The 16,964-nt window shown below is 46.1% G+C and overlaps 1 long non-coding RNA gene across 1 annotated transcript; it reads left to right on the top strand.

The window, feature by feature from the left end:
• The first annotated feature begins 695 nt into the window (after positions 1 to 695).
• On the top strand, positions 696 to 16,737 carry LOC129144980 (uncharacterized). Its single transcript, XR_008549912.1, has 3 exons — positions 696 to 733; positions 15,780 to 15,849; positions 16,450 to 16,737. It is a non-coding gene; the product is annotated as an uncharacterized LOC129144980 (long non-coding RNA).
• The last annotated feature ends 227 nt before the right edge of the window (positions 16,738 to 16,964 follow it).

Below are 16,964 nucleotides of genomic sequence, written 5' to 3' on the forward strand. Positions count from 1 at the left end.
CGCCCTGCCGAGCCCACGGGCGCCTCCCCCCACCTCGGATCCCTGAGGCCTTCGCCTGCTCCACCCCCGGCCGCACCCTCGGCGTCCGGGCCCGGCTCTGCCCTGAGAAGCCTGTCAGGAGGGGCCCCATGTCTCCCCGACTCCCGCCCCGACCCAGACTTCCCGTCTCCGCTTAGACATCTCCCCCACTGAGTGTCCGGGCCGCCCCCGCCTCGGCCCCGCGTGGTGAGGTTGGGGCCGCGCCCAGGTCAGCCCCGCTGCTTTCCCGGCCGGTCGCCGCTGCGCGCCGGCCTCTGCGGGCTCCGTGGTCTTGGACAGCCGCGGCGGCCACAAAGGGTGACGCGTATGTCCAGCCCGGGCTGGACCAGAGACGAAAACTTACCCGGAGAGGCCACGGCGCTCCTTGTCCTATGGGTCCTGAGGCGCCTGACTTTAGTACTCCCGGCCCCGTCTCCACCCCTCAATGAAGCTCCCCGAGGCGCTCTCTGGAGCCCCCATGCCAGGGGCCCACGCCACCTCTTCTCTCCTGTGAGAACCTGACGTGGGCCCTGCGCTCCAGCGCCTCCTTCCCAGGGCGGCTCCGCTTTGTTCGCGCCCAAGTTGTGAGGACGCCATGTTGTGAGGACGCCATGTTGTGAGGACGCCATGTTGTGAGGACGCCATGTTGTGAGGACGCCATGTTGTGAGGACGCCATGTTGTGAAGATGCTGTGGTTGGGCAAGTCAGCTGAGAGGTAAGCGGGTTTAACAGTGGTGTTTTATTTAGATGGTTTTGATCTCATGTAAAATTGTATTCTGTGATAATTCATGCATTGCTAAAATGATTAAAATTTAATAAATTACTTTCTTATGTAAGTAGCATTAAGATTAAAAACCTTGTTCTCGGTGCAGCAGACCTCTCCTGACTCGCCCACTGCTCCCCTCAGCGGTTTGTTTCGGTCATTCTGCCGTTTCTGTTCCCCACTCTGTGTCTGGTGAATTCTCTCACCCCTCCATACCTCTGGCCTGCACCCCAGTTCTTGTATGCATAAATAAATAAATCTTTTAAAAAATAAAATAAAAACCTTGTTCTCATTTGGCACTATTAAACACCTGAGGTTTAAAGGGACTTCATTGCAATGTCTTTCTTGAAAGATATTATTTCTTAAATATTTACTAAGGTCAAGTTTAAAAAAAAAAAAATGACATTTCTGGTAGCTATGTTGTCTTAGGAAGCAATAACATTTATAGTAAGCTACAATACACATGCTTTTAGTTATCATCAAAAATTCTTCAAACAGAATACCCATCAGTTCCTTAAAGGTTAACTTCTAAAAGAAATTCATCATTAAATAAAAGGACTCTACTTTATAAAAGTTCACGGCAATTTCTGTACTTGTCTGCAGAGTAAAGTGTTCTTTACAGCAAAAGCCAGCATCCTCCTTTTTATCAACTAGTTTAGCTTGCAGTTTTCAACTTTACTGTAATCTGCTTAATTGAAAATATAATTTTGATTTTTAAATTTATGTCATATATATATTTTAAAACTTTGCTAACCTATTAATTTTCCACCAAATCTTTCCTCATTTATCTGACAAGAAAAAGATTGAAGTCAACTTCCTAGTCAGTAATTTTAGATTAAGTGAAGTGGCAAAATAAGAAGTACATGCATAAAGGAGAAATCATCTTAAAGTTATGTCAGCCTGCATTGAAATGAAGACATGTTAATGAAAAAGTTTGTAACCAAGTCTATGGAGATTAATGAAATCTGGTAAATTGAATTAAGGGGGAAACCACCTGACCTCTTGATTGAAAAAGAGACCCATCATGTCAGAAATAAAATTTGATCATTTGAAGTTCAAATTTGGTAAACTAGTATATGTTTCTCATACTTGGAGTTCTTCAAAATAAGTGTAGCATTTTAGAATAAAAACAGCATCTCTGGCCTGGTGGTTTTAAGTATGCCCTTGACATGTCTGGGGACAGTTTCATTCAGTTGATCTTGCTCATCTGCCATTGAAGATTGACCTTCGTCCTCTTGGAATTCAAGATAGGAATCGGAAAGATGAGGTCGGAATCAGATGAGAAGCTATTCAGGGAACACTTCAGGCAGTCCAGACAGAGTCAGGAGCTAATGGACAAGACAGTGACAGTGAGAACTGGGAAAACTGATTAGAGACTTCCCCCAAAAACAGTAAGCTAAGTGGCCTGCTTGGCTACTTGGTAAAAGGTCAAGGGAAAATCCAACTTTATTGGCACTGTCTTACTGTAGAACATGTGGTAGCTAATAAGCAGGACAGTGAAATGGAGCCATTTCTTTCCAGGGAAAGGTGCTCACCTCGTTTAATTCATGCTGACTTTGAAATGATGTGACATTTACAGGAATGTGTCCATTGAGTAGAGTGTGAAGATAAAACCCCACGACTTATGTCTGCTCCTGTTCGTGGATGCTAAGATAGGAAATGGTGGTTGAAGAAAAAATTAAACTTTGAGAAGTTAAAGTAATTAACCAGGCCTTGTTCCCAAGGAGGCAGGGAGGACTTAGCAGCCTGTGTTAGCAGTTAACTGTAGAAAACCAAAGTCTGCTGTCGATGGCCAACATGAGCAGCTTGGGGAGATAAAAGTGGGAATCTGCAAAATGTTTTATTACAGTTCAGGCTCACGATCCATGTCATTCTTTTTACTTTTTATTAGTAGATTTTATTTTTTAAAGCTGTTTAGGTTTCAAAGAACAAGTGCAGAGTATACAGAGTTCTCATGTACCCCCAAACCCCGCGAACACACAGGATCTCTCCTGACTCATAGCTAGTGCAGTGTGGTTCTACTGTCAGAACCCATGAGTCACTACTGGTGCACTATATTATTAGCTGAATCCCACAGCCTGCATCGGGGTCCATCCATCTATAGCCATGGGCTTCGTGACATGAGCCATCATCATCAGTATTACAGAGACACTTCAGTGCCTTTAGCCTGCTCTGACATCACTCCACCCACCCCCCAAGCTCTGGCGTCCATGCGTCATGTTAGTCTTACCACAATTTTACCTTTAACAGAATAAAGTTGGAGGCAAACAGCAGGCAGCCTTTTCAGACTTTCTTTCACTCATTAAAGGTTTCTCCACTCATGGTGCTGGCATGGGAGGCTTGAGAAGAGTCCTTTCAAGCACTCACTGCACAACAGGCACTTCACAGGGGGTGGCAGGTGGGCTTCTGACTCCCTGAGTCACAGCGACTTCTCTTTACAGTGACTCCCCCATGAGTGCAGGCCACATCATACACCCCTTTATTTTGTCTGCTCATCAGGTGGCAGAATCAATCACAGTTTCAACTTTGTGGCATCCACAAACATCTTACCACATTCTTGAACCCATGTCCCGGGAAGTGAGAACAAAACCTGAGTCTTTTCTATAAAATGGATAACAACGAGCAGGAGACGTGCCCTGTCTGTCTCAGGGGGAACAATTTGGGTGCTGAAGCAAAGCAGGGTTTTAAAGCCTCTCCATGCTCATGCCACACCCCTTCTTTCATAATTAGCACTGTAGACACTGACCCAGCCTCAGAGCAGGACTAATTAGTTGAGAGGGCTGGAGGTGCCCCAACTCGCTGTAATTTTTGCTCAGCGGGTGAGAGGCCCCTGGGAGGCCAAGTGATGCTGGCTGGAACACGGCTCAGGGAAGAGACCCGCACAGAGAGGCACGGGGTCATCAGTGATGATAAGTACAGAGAATTTCGGGTTCTGGATGGAAGCATTGCCAAGCGAGGAGTTGCGCCATTTCTGAAAAGGCAATTAAATTTGAAGTACCTCTAATTAACTGCTGGGGTGAAAAGGAGCCTCAGAAAGATAGTGGAGGAGGAATAAATCATGGGCCTCTAAGAAAAACATTGTTTTCTTCATTAAAATTCTTTTACTTAAATTTTCTACTAAGACTGAGGGCTGGCACAAGACACCTAATTAAAAATTCACACATTACCTATTAGTCATTTTTCAATCACAGTGTATAATGCCCTTGGAAAAGAAACTTCTGATAATGAATGTATTCCACCAATTAAAGTAACCCAGAAATGTCTTTGATTTACAATAAAGAGACCCTACTTGACAATGGAAGTAAAACTACTTGATTTGCAGTCTCTAAAACAATTTCAATCATTCTATACTTCTTTTCGTGCCAATTTCTATACTTAAATTGGGTATATCTTTATCGGGGAGCCTGTTAAAAGTAATTTGAGATTATGAGTAATCTAAGTGAAAAACACCCATTAAAAAATGTAGGATTTGTCTCATCTCCATTACATTCTTATTTGAAAAGCCTTCTACTTCCTCAGGAAAAGGTAAAAGGACAAATAATTGGGATTATATGTAATAATTGAAAGCTGCACTGATTTTTCAAACACTCTTCCTTTTTGAAAAGATTATAGAATTCATCTGGAATCAGAGTGATTGAAAAGGCATTTTCTCCCAAATGATCAATTTGCCTAACGTGTATTCATTCACATGGTTGAGAACATTCAGATGATTCTAATCAAAATATTAATAAATTAGAAAAGTAAATGCATTTGTATAATTTTACCAATGAGTGATACTTGGAAGAGCTGACGTTTAAGATCCCTATTCCCTTTGCATAATCAAAAATCAATTAAATTCATTATAATATTCATCAGAGTCTAGTTGGTTTTTAAAAAAGGTTTAAGGTAATTTTCTTGAAATGTGGGTAGGACTGGAGCAGAAAGAGAAAAGGGCATCCCACAGGGAGCAGAGGAGGGACGTGTTGGTGAGTGGGGAGCGCACGGGGGAGGGGAAAGCCTGACTGGCCGGCCTATTGGGGCCTGTGGGAAGTAGCGGAGAGAAGCTTGCCCCGTGCTGGCCAGTGCCTGCTCACCTGGGATGCCGTCAGCCTGCTCACCTGGGATGCCGTCAGCCTGCTCACCTGGGATGCCGTCAGCCTGCTCACCTGGGATGCCGTCAGCCTACTCACCTGTGAGTTTCGGGACGTGTCCGCCAGGCACATCGCGGCCCACGTCGATGGTCAACCGAGTGAGGAAAAGACACATCGGCACAGCTGGGAAAGGAGGGAGGACACAGAGGTGTCCCCGCTGTGAGTCAGGATGTGCCCCGACTTAGGAGAGGAACCTCAGGCCCCGCCGTACTTGGGGCCAGGAGAAGCCAGCCTGGCCCACCCACCCTGTTGGGAGCAGGATGGATTTTCTCGTTTTTTTAGTGCTGTCAATGCCGATGCTTCATGGCTCCTGACACAGCTGTGTCTGCACAAGGGCACACTGCGTTGCCGTCAAAGGAACCATGACGTCCAGGTCACAGGCCAGGACGCCCGGTGGCTCCCCGGCCGCACTCACATGGCGCTCAGACTGGGGCTGGCGGTAACTTTCTCCAGTGAACAGATCCTTTTGCTATAGTTAAGATAATAGCAGGGTGAGGCCGGTTCTCGTCTGTTAGCGCTGTGGAGGCTGCTCTTCCTGGAGGAGTGGGGACGCCGGCTCTCACTGCGCCTGGTAAACAACAGGAAGACTGCGAGGAACAGGAGTCCAAAAACTAGCCTTTCTAGAACATTCTCACATGCGGTTAAGATGACCCACTTCTGCAGCCCGTCGATATGTAATTAGCAGGCTGGCCAACTCTCCAGTGGGCTTGACCTTTACTGACCTCCAGCATGGCTTGGCAGGATGCCTTCTAGAACAGCCGTGTTTGCCTCCCCCACCTTAGATTTCACTTGGTGCATAGACTGGGGGCTCTCCAGACACCGCGATCCCTGCATCTTCCTGAATCATCTTCTTCCTGACATCCCGTTCCAGACAGCTTGCTGGTTCAGGCTGATTAAAGACCCCAGTGATTTAATAAAGACTTTGCCTCAGTGTCTCCTCGGCACACACTGTTCTTTAACCGACACCTGGGCATCCGTGGCCCTAGTCCTGGAGTTTATGGGCTGGGTGTCCTTTTCTGCCTCGGGTATGCTGTACTCTGAGCACACCAAGATGGCCCAATACTTAGAGACCGATTTTATAGCCCACCCTGCCCCACCCTGACTTCCTGCTTCCTACCAACGCCACCCAGAGGAACTCATGGGGAAAGGCTGGGTAGCCCGGTGTGTTGGTGCCTGAGAGACCTCACTCCCGACTGTGTGGGTCAGGACTCCCCAGCATTCACACTGCAACGCTCTGTGGCTCCCACAAGGCTGGGCCCCAGGAGAGAACCGAGCAGCATGAGTGCAGGGCCCATCAGCCCCTCCCAGGCAGTTGTGTTTGCTGGAACCCAGGGAGCAAGGTGGGCAGGCAGGCGTGGCTCGCTCAACAGGTGAGGAGAGGAGGCTCAGGCCCCAGGGCAGGTGGGCCATGTGGGAGGCATCCTTGGGGCTCCAGCGTCCCTACGGGTCATTTCTGTGTGTGCTTTAACCTCTTCCCCGGCTTCCTCTGCCCCTGACTATAAAGCATCACACCAGACCCTGCCCGTAGCAATCCTAAAAGGACTCTCTCCTGTAAAGCCCACGGCTGCTTGAACCAGCACGCAAAGAGCCTCACCTGCAGCCTGAACCTCAAAAACTGCACAGGCCTCTCCCCAACTTTGCAGCTTCCACTCCTGATCTCTCTGCAGTTACAGATGCTTAGACCTTGAAAACCAGGGATTCCAGACTGGCTCCCTGCATGCACTTTGATGAGGGCAACTCAGTCCTCTCCCAGCCTGGGTCTGGCAGCCTTTCTGGGTGGGAATTAAAGGACCCAAGATATTAGCTTCCTGTTATTAATGAAAATTATCACTCTTTATTGGCTAATTCTTAGTATGCAAGGCATGCAGATCCTCAGATCTGACGAGAATTTATGGGGAGGGGGTGTGTGTTTATGTGTAGAAAGAGACAGAAAGATCTTTTTCAACATTTCAAATAATTACAGGCCCTGCTCTCTATGCAAAGAACATAGTAAGATCCCAAAAAACATTTATCAACTAGTAAATTATTTTTTCTCAATTATTTCCTTATTTGGTTTTATTTCTTCATTTATTTTTTAAAGATTTATTTATGCATACAAGGACTGTGGTGCAGGCCAGAGGTGTGGGGGTGAGAGGAGTCACCAGAGACAGTGGGGAGCAGAACAGGCAGATCCACTGAAATCCACTGCTGAGGGGAGCAACGGGTGAGTCAGGAGAGGTCTGCCGTGCCATGTGGGTAGCTCCCTGGCCGGGGATCAAACTCGTGCTGCAGAGGCTGCAATAGCTTGATAAGTGCAGAGACTTAACCCCTGCACCACCAGGGAGGCCCCTCCTTATTTGGTTTTAAAAAAGAATGATTTCATTCGCTCCCTCTTACTAGGCACTCAGGCCACTGGTGGACTTTCTTCTCATATCAGTCCTAGAAAATAGCCTCATGAAGATGCACTGGGAGAAAGTTCCTGATTTTTAAGTAACCTACAAGAGTGAACAATTGCAGTTGGACTTGGATATTTTAGGAGCGGAGAGATGCGGCTAGAACCCGGCAGAACGACAACGCCAGAGAGGTGTCCCCGCCGTGTACCCCGCGTTAGCAAACTATACCGCACACACTATAATTAGGAAAAAAAGATGATTTTCAGTGCTAACATACATCCATAAATCATGATGCTGGAATTCAAAATTAAATAAATACCGATTATGCACCGGCATAATTACAGGCATTGAGTTTGTAATCATCATAACAATACAGAGACGCCTTTCTATGGGCAGCCGCGCTCAGCGCCTACCTGGAGAGACATCAGACATCTCAGGTGAAAGAGACACGGCAGGGCATCAGCTGAGCGCACTCGCTGCAGACGTAAAGTGAGTCTGCGGCTCAGGGGAGGCTCTTCTGAGAACACGAAGGGGAGGGGCCAGGTCCCATGGACACCAGGACCTGCAGCTCCAGGGAGGTGGAATACTAGCCAGGGAGCGACGCCTCTGGACAGGTGACAAGTTGAGACCCTGCCGGGCCTCAGGGGTGACAGGTGGAGTCGCCATCACGGCCTCCCAGGAAGGGGATGAGGAATCGAGCCTGGATGGGCCGTGATGGCCGCTGTGGCCGCGGGTGCCCTGGAAAGCAGGCTGGGGGTGAAGCGTGAACGCTCAGGAAACGGCAGGGCTGGCAGGAGTATGAAATTTAATGGTGTTTCTGAGACATATTTATGAAATCCTGATTCAGAATCAATGCTCTCGCCTGCAGACTAAGAAACCTTTTGGTTGAATAATGGAGTTTATTTATGAAATAATCTTATTACTTCCATTTGTTTTATTGTAACTACATAAAAGTCAAAAGCTCTGACTTAAGAATGGATCCTGTGTTTCTTTGGATTAATTAAGCATTTATATGAAGTTGGCATTTTGGATGCTTGCTTTATGGCTCACATAGTCCACGTTAATATGTCATTTTAACATCTGAAATAAATTTTAAGCTTAAATCAAATTAGCATTTTTACAATTAAAGGTATAGGTTTCAGAGTAAAATATTATCACAGAGGAGTTCTCATTAATTTTGTGGGTACAGACCTCAAACCAATAAAACTGGGAAGCGGAGACATTCAATTTTTAAAATGTTTCATATTTTATATTCTATTTAGTACCTGTGTGAAGCACAACTTGAAATGTATTTTATTCTTATATCTATAAATATTTACGTTTACATTCAGACTTGAGCAGTGGCAGCTACTTACTGGGTCGGACACAGGCGCCCCCTTCCTGCAGGTGCCCAGACCTGCTTCTCCAAGAGACTCTGAACCCCGCGGCTGCTGCCTCAGGGCTGGGCGAGGCCCAGCTGCAAGTAAAGCCTCCAAGTCTTGAGGTCCACAGGAAAAAGAGAAAAACGTCCCCCTCTTCTCGGGACATGGCTCCCTGCGAGGGCAGCGCCCCCAGGCTGCCCCCCCAACTGCCCCAGCTTCCAGGGGCTCCCCGTGGCCTGGACCGCAGGCCCACGTCTAGCTCTCCGTGCTGCTCCCAGGACTGTTGCAGGTTCACACGTATTATTGCTTAGGAAATTATTTCATGTGGGGTACCCACACCGGCAGCTCCCAGGGTGACTGTCCCCCTAGGGGAGGGCTGTCCCCAGCTGGCCGCGGGCTGGACCATCCCCAGCTCCCCCCGGCCTGCCACTCAGGGTGGAAAATTCACTTCCAGAAGCGGGCTGACCTGTCATCCCTCCTCCAGCTGGCCACGTGGACACCACCAGGCCCCCCGCCCACCAGCAGGCCCCCCACCCACCAGCAGGCCCCCCGCCCGCAACCGTCACTCACTTGTCCTTGTCCCCTCGGCTTCCCCAGCCCCTCTGCAGCCTCAGTTCTAGGTAGATGGGTGCTATCTCCTGGGGTCTCCATTTGCATCCCCCAGTTATCCATGACCTCTGGGCCACCTGGATGTCTCCTTGAGAAAATGCCTGCTACTAACTGCTGCTGCCCTGCGTGAGCCTTACTTACGTGCTTGCACGTAACATATCGCCTTCCTGGTCCAATTCTTCAGTGGTCTAGTGTCGGCAGTGAGAAAGGAGCTCTCCCGCTGTTGCACTACAAGCTTCTTCTCAAACCTGAGCTCGCTGTGGTGCCTTAGCTGACCACCCTTTCACAGGCAGCATCTCTACATAAACCAGGGGTTCTTGCAAATACCAGCCCTTATAGACACGTGGGGCATTCATTTATAATAGACTCCAACTCGTTCACTATGTAGGCATGGAGGACAGGGAGGAAGTATAAAGTGGGATGAAAAACTTTCCAGGGGTGATGGCTATGTTCATTATTTTTTTGTTATTTGTTTCATTTTCCTGGAAACATGTTAAACATTCACTCACTTTGGAAGGTACTAGAATTTTCTCTGCCTTTTACAAGCTCTATTCAATTATTACATGTATAAGTATAGATTTCTTTTTCCTATCAAGCTGGCATTCTATGAGTTCTTTCACAGAGATTTTAAACTTGATTTTGTAAGTTGTAATCATTATTATTTCCTATAACCATTGTTCTTATTCTGGTAGTCTACGTCTGAATGTTGGCAATTCTATTTCTAATTCACCCAATTTGCCTTATGTAGGATTTTCTGAATATGATTTTCCAGGTCATTTATTTATTCTTTAACTTCTTTCTAATCAGCATTTTGTCTCATTCACAATAAGTAATTTTTTTTATTTTGCTACTGTCTTCCTGCTATTTTTTTTAGCTGATAATATTCTTGTATAAAACACTTCCATGTAGTTTATGTATTATGATTAATTTAAGTCCCTATTCTGTCTGCTCCAAAAATTCAGGGCTGTCTATTACATTTGCCACCATAGTGGTTTACTTCTCAGATCTCTGATTATTCTGTCTTGTGACTTCCTGCTCGTCTGGTGACTACCCCACTGAAGTAATCAAATTCTGGTCATCCCAGTTTTGACTTTTTCCAGGAGAATAAAGGACAGCTGGAGAATTAGCCCCAGGTCCAGGAATTTCTAGAGCCCTCAGAGCCTTTGGACCCAAGCCCTCCCTGTCTTCCTACCCCCCCCTTCACCACTTCATGCGGTGCTTTCCTCTTCACATCCTGATCTACTCACACTTCTGCATCAAGGGGATGCCAAATTATACAGACCTAAATGCCATTTAATAATTTTGTTCCCTTCCCACTTGTTACACTGGTAGACTCTTTCATCACTGCATCAGTGAAAGTCTCTGATAAAAGGTGGCCGTGGAGCCAAGTCATCTGCAGGTGTCATTTCTGTGCCAACAAGACAGGGGGACAGAGGAAGCACCAGAAGATGCCCTTGAAAAGACAAAAGTCTGTGAGTGGAAACATCATTTTCACTTATATTCCACTGAGTAGAATTGTACTCTCTGGCCACACCTAGCTGCAAGGGAAGCTAGGACTTATAGTATCTGCTTGGGCACACCTGTCCACTTCTAAAATTCAGATGGTTCTATCACTAGAGGGAAGTTTGATTACATCTTGGGAGAAAATTAGCACTTTTTAAAAATATTACTCTTAGAGAAAGAAGTTCTCAGAAAACCCTTTCTATCTAAGTGCCATGTCACCAGAACTTGGATTGAGAGAGGTGGATGTGGGACAATGACTTTTTTGCTTATCCTATACCTGCTCCATTGGTCATTCAGGCCAGCAGGAGCAATATGGAGGAGGTGGCTAGAGGCTTCTGTGACGATGGCTGTGGCAGACGTTGGCATTCTCAGCGTTACCTGGCCCTGATTTGAGAATTTTAAAACTCTGCCCATTTTAACTTCTCACTGCATTCATGTCCCTCCAAGGACGTTAATCCATAGGGTTCTCTCTCTGCTTCTTTCTCCCCAGTTCCCCCATCTCTTCTCTCTCTCTCTCTCTCTATCTTTATCTCTCTCTCTCACACACACACACACCCCATTTCATGGTTGCCTTTGAAATCCCAGGTTTTCTTACTCTTTTACAAGAGACCCTCAATTCTATGCTTCTATGTTTGTAATTTCTCTGGAGTGAATCATAAAGGCTCCCACACATATGCGCTGGCCTCCATTTCATCAGACACCAAAATCCCACTGATATGCGTCAGTATTTCTAGTTTTGAAAAACAAAGACTATCTGCATATATACTTCAGAGAACTTCATTTTTTTAAAAAAGTTAAACATTTTGTTCATAACCTTTCAATAACATCTGAAGGCTTATTTTTATCTCCTAACCAAATGGGTTATTTTGACATTTTATTGACATAATCATAAATAGAAATATTTAAGAAGACAAGAAGAGTGGTGAGTCACGATCATTACTAAAATGGGTAAAATAAATGAACGAACAATTGAGTATAATTTTAGTTTTAATTAAATGAATAAAATGGCTCTAGTGAGATTTGGGGGGGAAATTACAGCATTTCATACTGAGATTCTTAAAGTTTGAGGATATGATTAAGTTCAATATTTTATGATGGTTTGATGATAAGGTCAAAGGGAAGATTATACCTCAGCAGATAACAGAGCCACAATGTTAATTAACAGCATAGTTCTTGGACTTTGAAAATTATGCTCATTTTAACTAGCAAATTAGAAGATTATTGTTCTATTTTATCTTTAATACAGTTTTTGACCTTTATCTTTCTGATGGAGTTTTTGCAAACTTAGGGGAACAAACTATCTTTGCTCAAGCTTGCCATCGTTTTGTCTTTTAATTGTGTAAAGAAATTCCCAAATACTCCAGTCTCAGGTTGAAGTGCTAAGTCTCTGGTGCCTGGTAGATGCCTGCATCTCCACTCAGCAATGGAGCCGATGCAGTGGAACCAGCGGAACCAGCGGAACCACGCTGGTGTCACTGTTGCATGCCTTCAGCCCAGCCACTTCCAAGTTAAATTCTTGGCTCTCCTGCACAAACCGCCAGATCAAAGCATCTCAAGGCCTTCCTCCATTATGCCTCTTCCCTGTCTCCTGCTTTGACCTTCCTGTGGATCCAAGGTCGAACTGATGCTGAAAATACACCCATAGTTGCCGGTGTCGCTTCTCTGTGTTGATTGCCATGACCATGAAGCCTCCGACTCTGAGTGTTTGGCTTTGGACAAAGACGCACAACTGTGAACCAATGTTTACCCCTCTCCTATAGAAAGACAGAACCGGGCATGGCTAGAAACGGCAGTTCCCAGTCTCACGTGCAACCTGCTGCAGGTCCACGCTTACCTTCTCATTGACGGGGAGTGAGGAGAGGGAGCACCCCGAGGGCACACAGGCTCTCGCACACTGGTGGGGAAGCTGCCTGTGCAAAGGAGCCCTTGACCCAGACATGGGGCCGCCCCACCAAGACTGGGATTACTGCGCCTGCTCTTTGTGTGCTCTTAAAGGGGCTGGGGAGGCCCCACGCGGATGCCCCTGGCAGGATGCCCATCCCAGGCCCAGAGCAGCCTGTACCGCATCCCCAGTGCAGACCTCCCTGTAGGAGCTGAAGAAGCACCCTCAGTCTGGGAGGGCACACCCTCAATCTGGCCCCATTAAAGTAGCAAGGGAAAGCCAGGCAAGGTCTCACAGAAGAGCCTCAGAAGAGCATTTGCCTGGACGAGTCACAGCAGCACCACATGCACATTGCAGGAGAGACCCCTGGAGCAGTGGGCTTGGGCCGTGACCCAACGTGGAGCAGACACCCCCAGCCCACAAAGGGCCAAGAAATGGGCATCAGTACCTGAGCCAAGACTGCGGGGCCCCAGGGACATCAGCTTTCTGTCCAGTCACGACATTCAAAAACTGGGCACACACACCTGGAAGAAAGACCACCCCAAAACTGGGCCATGAAGGAAGCTCTGCTGTGGCCTGTGGCCTTGTACCATGGGGAATAGGTTTCTAGGAAGGTGCAAGCCGGGCTGGGGCTGGGTGGGGTGCGCCAGGGTCCAGTCAGGTGAGCCCATCTGGGGCCAATGAGAGGCCTTCAGTTGCAACTCTTATTTACTCTCAGGGGCTAATTAAGGCAGAGCCCGGGGAGGGGAGAAGCCTAGCTAGTTTGGGTCAAGTTAAATTAAAGGCATTTTTCTACATTGTTCAGGGGATACACGAGTCAGTCAAATATTTATGTGACAAAGTCCAGGAGCGCAGGTCTGTGCCTGGCCTTGAGAAGGTAAACAGGGGTCAGACCTTGATTCAGACTGGGAAGGGTGGTTCATTGCAAGAAACCAGTTCCTAGAACTCAAGAGGGTGGAAGCTTCATAATCCTCATGTTGTCCAAGGAACACGAGGCTGAGATATAGTTCACTGCTATGCACAGGGTAAAGACTGGTGAAGATTCAAGCAGTATCTGATCACCATTTCAAATATCCAGGCTGGGGCTACTAACATAAGTCACTGACCATTTAAAAGTCAACATATTCTGATGCAATTGATTAAAACATCCTGGACGGCATGCAGGGTTAGTAAACAGCATGGGAATTGTGATGAACAACAATCAGCCGAAGAACAAAAATCTCATCATCAGATGCAACCAGATGAAGCTTAAATGGTGACCAAAAAAATCACCGTCCTCTCGGAAACACACACCCTCCCTCGAGAACTGACTTAAACTTTTTCTGAAACGTCTCACGCAGTTGCAGAGATAATAAAACAGTCATGGTTTTCAACCTCGGGATTATAGCTCCACGTCCAAGCCTCCCATTCCCAAGGCTTCCAGCATAATGAAAATTTAACAATAATTAATGGATCTTTAAAAGTTTTCTTCAGTTGAAGGAATATGCTAATTGCATGTCTGCTGGATAAGACTGAACACTTAAAACAGTGCTTTCCAGGAGGAGAGCAGAGTTTGCAAATGCTTGGTATTCATCCTGATTTGTTCAAGAGAATGTTTACTTTCAATTCCGGGCCTATGACTAAATTTTAAGCATGTACTTCATGACTAAGAAGACAATTTTCTGTCAGGCTCACTAACTATTGTGAGATATTTGATTAGCAGATTGAAGTTTCTTCTTCTTCTTCTTCTTTTTTTTTTTAACTATCTGAAGCTGTTATTTAAGTTACACTTTGAGGTTTTATCATCCTGCCTCTAACAATGCCAAACACGTCCCTTGCCTCAATTCTCTTTTTCCCTTAAGTCCTATCTGTCCTCTTGCTTTCTTGTAAGCAGTAAGTCTATTAAATGATGTGTGTGGAGTCCACAAATTGCTACTAAAAGGGTCTATTTATTGCTGCTAAAAAATCAATTGCAGGTTAGATATTTAAATCTGCCTATTTGGACATGGTATATAGTGGCTTCAAAAGAGCACGTATAACTCTTTCTACTAATTATAGAAATAAAGAACTTAGAGAAAATGATGATAATCACACACATCTGAATTAACATCAGTAATCTCAAATACAGCACAAACAATAGTTCTTCCCCTATGTAATAATCTCTTAAAACCTTAATTGAGAAGGATCACATTTCAAATTTCAATCTAGTTCATGAGACTTTATGAGGGAGCAAATAAAACACTATACTTGAGAATAAAATAAGTAGCTCTGGTTTGGTCACGTCCTGGTAAGCAAGCTTCCTTCATCAGTTTTAATTATGGGATGCCGGAGGGAGCGCAACGCCAAGCTGGTAGCATCGTGGGTGCTACGTCAGGTCTTCTGGCAGAAAAGCGTCTGTGCTCCTTTGTAGTATCAGTGACACCGGCTTCAATATTATAAAATCCCCAGAGTTTTATTTCATTCGTAACAAAAACAATGTACTTAAAGCCTTGATAAAAAGCGCTGTCTCGTTAAATCTTATGCTCAAATGATAAACGGGTTATTCCTACTGGGTCCCCAGTTGTGCTGACACCCAAACAGCGGGGTTCTGGGTGCAGGATTCTGGGTGCAGGGAGGCAGCACGTTGTGTGTTTATGCCAGGTCGCTGTCCGTGCCCCCCGCTGTTATAAATGCTACTAGCAATACAGTCCATTTATTCTCAGGTGCCCAAAGTACCATAGTCTCCCTCCCCATGCACCCCCCAACCCCGGCCAAGGCCAAGTGGGCAAGTTCTGCCACCTGCTGCCCCCCACACATCCTGGGGGTTCCCGTTTCCAGAACTGTCACTGCGGAGACAGGATGTGACTCCACTCACCGGGCCTCAACCAATTAATTCCTGAATAAAATAGAGAATAAAAATGTCCAGGGTAGACATTTCTAGCGTGGACAACACGCCCGGGAGGGCCGAGGCCGCCAGGCCCAGTCACAGTTAGCAGGTCTGGCCCACAGGGTGCGAGCCAGCACGTGGCCCGGGGAAGAGGCACCTGCCGACCGGCCTGGCGGGTTCCCAGGAAACATCCCGGGGTTGTCTTCTGCTCTGAGGGCACCAACATATTAAGAAATTTCATTTCATTTTATCTAGATGAATATTTCAGTGAAATAAATGTGTGAATTCCTTTTTAGGGCTTCGGGAGACAAGATCTCGTGGCCAGTTAAGTGTTACAGGGTGACCAGCAGCAGCAGCTAAATCACGGTAACAGCACACATCGGCTTCAACAGCAACATACTTAGGTTTTAAAATTTGCTTTAAAATTTGCTTTACCTACATTCATAAATATGTAAGATTTATACATAAAATTACATATAACTTTATAAATAAATATATAAAATGTAAATAGGAAAGCTGCTTGCAGAATTAGGAACCGAACACATAGATGTTGTACATGATTTTGAAATTCCGATGCTCTTAGTCATGACTGTTTGAACAAAATGGCTTCTGGGAGGCCCCTGGCCCTCAGGGCTGGGAGGAGGTGCTGGAGTTACTCCACAGGAATGCACACAACAGCACCCCAGGGTCCCCCTGGCCAGGTGCTGGTGAGTCCACTAACAAGCCTTCCTCCCTCACTAAAACCTCCCCTCCCGAGTCAACAAAAAACCTCAACAAGCTTTGGGAACTTTCTTCCCCCAAATGATTTTCTTTTAGACCAGTTTGTTTCTTACAAACTGACAAATGCAAGAAACTGCCTTGAAGGAGATCACCAATCCCTAACCTTTGCTTTTTGAAAGGAAGTAACACTTTTAATCTCTAAATAACGTGTAACTGCTGTGAAGTCATTTCCCTTTCATCTTACAGCCTGAGGCTAAGAGTCTCACAGAGCGTTTAAATCAGAGAAGATAATCCCGTTCCCAGATCTCTGACCATCCCACGGGAAGGGCTGGTCCTGCTGATTTCACCTGCCGGGCCTCCTGGGTGAACCTGGAAAGCACTGAGCTCGCGGGAGCATCTCACAGCTGCAGTCAACTTCAGCAAACATGCATATATGTTTCTCATTTCCAGATTTTAATTTGTCTCTGTGTCTTGGGATGTTGCAGGGATTTCATTTTTGTCAGCCGTTTTTCCTTCTTTGTATTTAAATATAAATCGTGGAGAAGCAAAATGCACTGGGTTATGTGTCTGGGGTCTGGGCTTACAATGTCCGTCAAGATGGTCGGTTTTTTTAAAAGTCCTCAGAGGCACTTGATAAATTCCACAATGCTCTAGACGAATAACCAACCACATGACCTCATAATATCTGCTTTCTCATCTTCCCTCAGGACTAACTTACTCATCTAGAGATAAGCAAAGCATGGCTTCTGTGTACAAACATA

The sequence above is a fragment of the Talpa occidentalis genome, unplaced genomic scaffold, assembly GCF_014898055.3.
Source record: "Talpa occidentalis isolate TD23 unplaced genomic scaffold, MPIMG_talOcc4v2.1 talOcc4.8, whole genome shotgun sequence".
Classification (NCBI taxonomy): domain Eukaryota; kingdom Metazoa; phylum Chordata; class Mammalia; order Eulipotyphla; family Talpidae; genus Talpa; species Talpa occidentalis.